Source organism: Xenopus laevis, chromosome 2L (assembly GCF_017654675.1).
Source record: "Xenopus laevis strain J_2021 chromosome 2L, Xenopus_laevis_v10.1, whole genome shotgun sequence".
Classification (NCBI taxonomy): Eukaryota; Metazoa; Chordata; class Amphibia; order Anura; family Pipidae; genus Xenopus; species Xenopus laevis.
The window spans coordinates 179339504-179346307 of NC_054373.1; positions in this window are offsets into that span (position 1 = coordinate 179339504).

The window sequence follows — 6804 nt, forward strand, 5'->3', positions numbered from 1 at the left end:
AACTGCAAACGTGCTCATTGATTCGTTAGGCACATACAACACAAATAATTAAACTGATTACGGAATTGGTAGATGCAATGTTTAAGAATTATTCCAGTAGGAACCCAACTTCCATAGCATCATAGAGAAAACTAGCATTTGATACAACCTACACATCCCATATATGCCAATGTCAATGGGGTAAATTCACTTGAGTAGAGTATATTCCTTGCACTGATCCTTGTAGTCAACCTTCCATGGTTCTTCAAAGGCCATTGTTCCAGTGTTGTAGTAAAACTACTCATAATGAAACCATCTTATTTGTAAGTTTAAGATGCAACTTTGGGTTGCAAGTTTGCATCCGATTCAATGGGCGCAAGTCTCCTGCACGTAGTGATTCAATCCACTGTGGGAACTCTGGAGCTACCAGGGCAGTGGTAACTCCAGGGTTGCGAAGGGTCAGTAGCCACCATTGTGCTCCATTAATCAGAAGAGGCAGGATGGAGGTATGAGCAACCATGTTGAGGTGCAGCAACATGAGGCAGCAACATGGAGGCAGCAACATGGAGGCAAATACCTTAATAAACGGTGTTTTTGGAGCATCCATTCTAGCTATTGCTTCTGTAATCATAGACATACCACCTCAAGCTCACATCATTGCCCTTCATCTCCATTAGGCAGAAAACCCCCACTCTGAATCATCCACAAGAGTATGATAGTTTCCCTTAAATTGTTACGGACATGTCAATATGAGGGTATAAAATAGGCAAAATTGGCAGAATACCCCTTATATGGAAAGGTACTTAAACAGAAAAGATCCCATATCCAAAAAAAAACCAAAAACCCAGGTCCGAAGAATTCTGGGGAATAGATCTTATACCTGTATTTTGTTTCGGAGGTATTTTTATTTGATGAATAATTACGCTGAAATGTACAGCTGTGCCTCTGGAGGTTGCTACAGGAAAAGTGTGGCCCTTTACTTTCTAGACATGGTATGGTCCATTAGACTGATAGTATTTAACAACTGTAAATATCATTAAAGGTCTCCTTGTCTCACCTAATAACTAATTAAATATTTTTTGACTAGTTGATTACTTTACCCCTGGCCTTTTTGTTTCCTTTTTGATCTCTACCAAACAAGAAGTAGAGTACAGATTGGTTAGCCTATGACTAAGTGTTGGAAACACGAAACGCGTAAGGCTGTGTATCTATATGTGACATAATAAACTATTTAACCTATATCTACTGCCTGGAGAATGATTGCCTTTACTTGAGTGCCTGCTCTTCTATATTCTGTTTTGAACAGATTGAGGAGTAACCCGGAAACAGAAATTCCTGCAAATAGCTCTGAAGCTCTGCTTATGCTTTGTTTAGATCTAAATGAACTGAAGATGGCCATACAAGGTTAGATCTGCTTGTTTGAGGGAGATCGCCACCAAAAGAACAGATTTCAGTCTGGGCCAATATGATCATTGGCCGAGGGGATAATATAGGTAGGTCTATGGCAAACTGTTGAAGGAGGACCACATTGATGGGCTAGTATGGTCCTTGAGTGCTAATATGGTCCTTGAGTGCTAATGTGGTCCTTGGAGCTGCACAGTTTGCTTGATGGCTTCCATGTTTAGCCATGTCACATGCTGTTAAAAGTGATCACCAACCAGGAGGGGCACTTAAAGCTACAACTTTAGTAAAGTTGATGTGACATGGCCAACTCAATGTGTAGCCCCTACATTGAGTCCTCGAGTATGGGGTGCCATTTGGGAGTATGGGTGATGTGGCTTAGGCCTTGTGAGGGGGGGGGGTTATTTTAATACTCCTTTAATATTGTGGGAGGTGAGGAGGGCAATTTAGTTCTCCTTTAATGAAAAACTTGAAATTCTAATGCCCTCAGATATTCTTCTACCCTTCAGCGTTTAAATGTTCCTTTAATACTCTTCACGTCTCCAGCCTACCTCTAACATCTTTTTCCTGGGTCTTTAATTAAGCCTTTACCTCTCATAAGGAAAGCTGTAACGTCAAATACTGTATCACTACTCCCCTTTGGGTGGTTAGAGGTCCCCATTAACTAACGTCTGTCTCAGTGTCAGTTGTACTGCTGAGTCTGCTGTATCACAGAGGCCTATAAATCATAAGAGCTACCCTTTGGCACTAATGACTATATCTTGTATTACATTTACAACTTTCAGCCTTCTGTATGGATAAACCCAAAGTACAGCACTGAGCCCTATGCTGGGGCTTTTAAAATATAAATAAAAGAACTGTGGATATACCTAAAGAATGTGCTGTGAATAAATCAAAGTTACTGAGGAGTTTTCATGATCATATAAAAACACGAGACTCTGAGGTGACTTCTAATATCCTCATATTTTGCAACTGGGGGTACTTTATTTATTATAATACAACAAGTTTCAGTGAGTCATGTGACAGAAATGACATCAGAACTCACACGTTTATAACCGATGACAATCACTACTCACCGTTTATAACTGATGACATCAGAACTCACCGTTTATAACTGATGACATCAGAACTCACCGTTTATAAGGATATCATTTACAAGATATTCATAGCTTTTGTTTATTATATATATATATATATGGAGGTTTTCTTACCATTGTGAGAGTAAACGGATGGGCTTCCAGAGTGGACACACTTGGGCACAGCAGAGTGATGTACTTAAAAGGAAACAATAGAAACATGTTTGAATGAATCTGCAGATCCCAGCTGGGCACCAGTACATTTGCTAATAAAGGATGGTCCAAGTTAACTTTTAGCATTTATAGAATGACTAAACCTAAGCAACATTTCAATTGGCCTTTATTTATTTATTTTTTTTCAATTTCTTCTGACTCTATTCTGCTTTCACTGACCCCATCCAAAAAAACAAATGCTATGTAAAGCTAACTGTATTGTTATTGTTACTTTTTATTACTCATCTTTCTATTCAGGCCTTTCCTATTCATATTCCAGTCTCTTATTCAAATCATTGCATGGTTGCTAGGGTAATTTGCATCCTTAGCAACCAGATGGCTGAAATTGCAAACTGGAGAGCTGCTAAATAAAATGCTCAAAAACTACAAATAATAAAAAACGAAAAAAACGAATTGAAACTTGTATCAGAATATCACTCTCTTCATCATACTAAGGGGTAGATTCACTAACGGGCGAATTTTCGCAAGTGTCAGCTTCGCACAGTCATCCCACTTCACCAGGCGCAAATGAGCTACGACTACGTCAATTCACTAAAATGCAAAGTTGCATCCTTGGCGGCCGAATGCTGGCGACTACTTCTCCAGTATGAGCCATTTCATAGCGAAGATGCGCTAGCGTTTGTTTGTGCGCCTAGCGAAAATTCACTAGTGATCTTGTGCTTAGGTCAATTTGCATACGGCGGGTAATTTAAAGTTGTAATGGACGTCTTTATTATAATGTTGGTGCAAACGCTTGAAGTTACCATTTTTTATTACAAATGTCCAGGGAACCTTAATAAAGACAAGAGAGTTAATATAATGCCCTACACATGAGCCCACTGTAAAATGAATGTTCCATATGTTATAAAATGTCTGGAGAAAACTGGTTACCCAAAAAATGTTTTAGGACTTTTGCAGCCAATCCCGCTTCAAAAAAGGAAAAGTCGCCAGCGTGTTTTGGAGCTTTAATGCATTTTCGCACACAGAATATGGGGTCAGATTTATCAAGGGTCGAATTTCGAAGTGGAAAATACTTTAAAATTCGACCATCAAATAGAATCCTCCAACATTCGAAGTCGGAGGATTTTATTCATCGTACGATCATACGATTTTCCTTCAAATATAAAAACCATAGAAACTTGCTCTGGAAGGTCCCCATAGGCTAACATAGCGAATCGAAGTCGAAGTAAATTCGAAGTCATAGTATCCTTTTCGATGGTCGAAGTATTCAAAAAATTACTTCGAAATTCGAACTTTTTGTACTTCGAAGATTCCCTCGAACCTTAGTAAATCTGCCCCATGATGTAAGTGACAGAAGATTGAGGAAGATCCAGCTGCATTATAGCACTTTGTCTGATCTGAGGTGGCAAAGACAACTCTGGAGAAAGAGGTAACGTTCAGTGAGTAACAACCTTTCTCCAGAGCGAAAAGTTGCCAGACGATAGAGTGCGAACGAACGCTAGCGACAGTCTCATTCGCTAGTGAATTGGCGCCTGCGCCTGTTAGTGAATTGGCGAATTGCCGCTAGCATTAGCCACTTCGCCCTTTAGTGAATCTGCCCCTAAAAGTTAATTTAAAGGTGAACGACTCCTTAAAGAATAGTTGTTGGAGGCTCTGGGGCCACAGAAAACAGAGGGAGACGTTGGTTGTTAGTTGATGTAGAAATAAAGACAATAGGAAAACAGGACTAAATATAATACAATAGACAATATACAGACAATAAAAATAATAGAATAATAATATACAATAAATAATAAATAAATAGTAAATAAAAATTATAAATAAATAATGAATAATAAAATAAATAAATAAATATAATAAAAAATAATAGACAATAGGACAAAATATTAACTCAATAGCTGTAGGTTAGGGGGGTACTAATCTCACAGCAGGAAAAGAAATCTGTTCTATTTGTAGTTTGGTGCTCCTTTTATTAATCAGTATTTTATTACTGATGCTACTAAGCACTTACCTGGCCGGCCTTGCGCTGAATTTCTCTTTGACCATACGGATTTCGAGCACATGACAAGGGTGAGTGATTACAGCGGCAATGGTCACAGCTTTACTGCTCCTGATATATCGGTACAATCTTTCTGCGCAGTATAAACACAAGGGACCCGATATCCACAGCCATGTCTGCAACACACAAACACGCAACTGTCACAGGAGAGCGATTATGAACGGGAAATGATTGTGAATTGATGACAGGGATAAGTGCAGAGGCAGAAGGTGAGTATGATTTGCTGATCCCGTTTAATAAGATACCGTTGGTGGAGCAGGGGAGAAAAGGAAGAAGAGCTCAACCCGCCCCGCGCGCCACCCACAAATGGAGGTGCGGGGTCGGCCTGAACCCGCCCGACCCACGTTTATCAGGCCTACCCGCTCATCACTAATTCCAGACACTGGAATATAAATAGGAGAGGCCTGAATAGAAAGATGAGGAATAAAAAGTAGCAATAACAATACATTTGTAGCCTTACAGAGCATTTGTTTTTCAGATGGGGTCAGCGACCCCCATTTGAAGCTGGGAAGAGTCAGAAGAAAGAATGCAAATAATGCAAAAACTATGTAAAATAAATAATGAAGATCAGTTATTGGAATCCATGGCACTACTAGGAGGATGCTCCAAGTGCAAAAGTAGGTCATAAGCACACTCCTTAGGGTTCATTAAAACAAAACAGGGTCCAGGCACTGGACTGGCAATGCCAGTGGGTGTAAGGCAGGTCTGTTCTTACTGCCAGCTTTATGGAGCAGGGCTATATTGCTGCCTGTGGCCAAACAAAACTCCCTAAGCTGTGCATTAAGGGGCATTAATGGTGCCTATGCCAATGTGCCTCCAAATTCCAACGAGCCACCATCCCCGCCAAGCCCTCATGAATACAGCACTGCCAAAATCAGGGAGCACTGTATCCATGATGCAAATGCAGGTCTCTGTACTCAACTTTGTAGCAGACAGCATTTCTTCTACTTGCACTGCAGCGTATGAAGTGTAAAAAACATGGAAAATAATGACCATTTTTTCTCTACACAAAGTAAATGATCCCCTTTCTCTTCTCCCCGTGTCTACGTGGTTTGTTCTCCGAGTGCTCCAGTTTCCTCCCACACTCCAAATACAGGCAAGGTAAAGGGGTTGTTTACCTTTAAGATAACTTTTAGTTTTATTTAGAGAGTAATATTCTGAGACAATTTGCAATTTGTTTTCACTGTTTTTATTTGTGGTTTTTGAGTTATTTAGCCTTTTATTCAGCAGCTCTCCAGTTTGCAGTTTCACCAATTCAGATGCGAGGGTCCAAATTCCCCTAGCAACCATGCACTGATATGAATAAGAGACTGGAATATGAATAGGAGAGGCCTGAATAGAAAGATGAGTAATAAAAAGTAGCATTAACAATAAGGGGCCGATTCACTAAATTCGAGTGAAGGATTCGAAGTAAAAAAACTTCGAATTTCGAAGTGCTTTTTGGGCTACTTCGACCATCGAATGGGCTAGTTCGACCTTCGACTACGACTTCGAATCGAAGGATTCGAAGTAAAAATCGTTCAACTATTCGACCATTCGATAGTCGAAGTACTGTCTCTTTAAAAAAAAACTTCGACCCCCTAGTTCGGCAGATAAAAGCTACCGAAGTCAATGTTAGCCTATGGGGAAGGTCCCCATAGGCTTGCCTAAGTTTTTTTGATCTAAGGATATTCCTTCGATCGTTGGATTCAAATCCTTCGAATCGTTCGATTCGAAGGATTTAATCGTTCGATCAAAGGAATAATCCTTCGATCGTACGATCGCAGAATTTGCCGCTAAATCCTTCGACTTCGATATTCGAAGTCGAAGGATTTCAATTCCTAGTCGAATATCGAGGGTTAATTAACCCTCGATATTCGACCCTTGAATGAATCGGCCCTTAATGTGTAGCCTTACAGAGTATTTGCCATTCGAAAGCTGGAGAAAAAGGCAAATAAATGCAAAACGATCAAAAACAAATGAAGACCGATTGAAAAGTATCTTAGAATTGCCCGTTCTATAACATAGTCAGAAAAAAATGCAAGTAATTCAAAAAGTATAAAAAAATGAAGACCAATTGAAAAGTTGCTAAGAATTGCCCGTTCTATAACATACTAAGAGTTAAGTTAAAGGTGA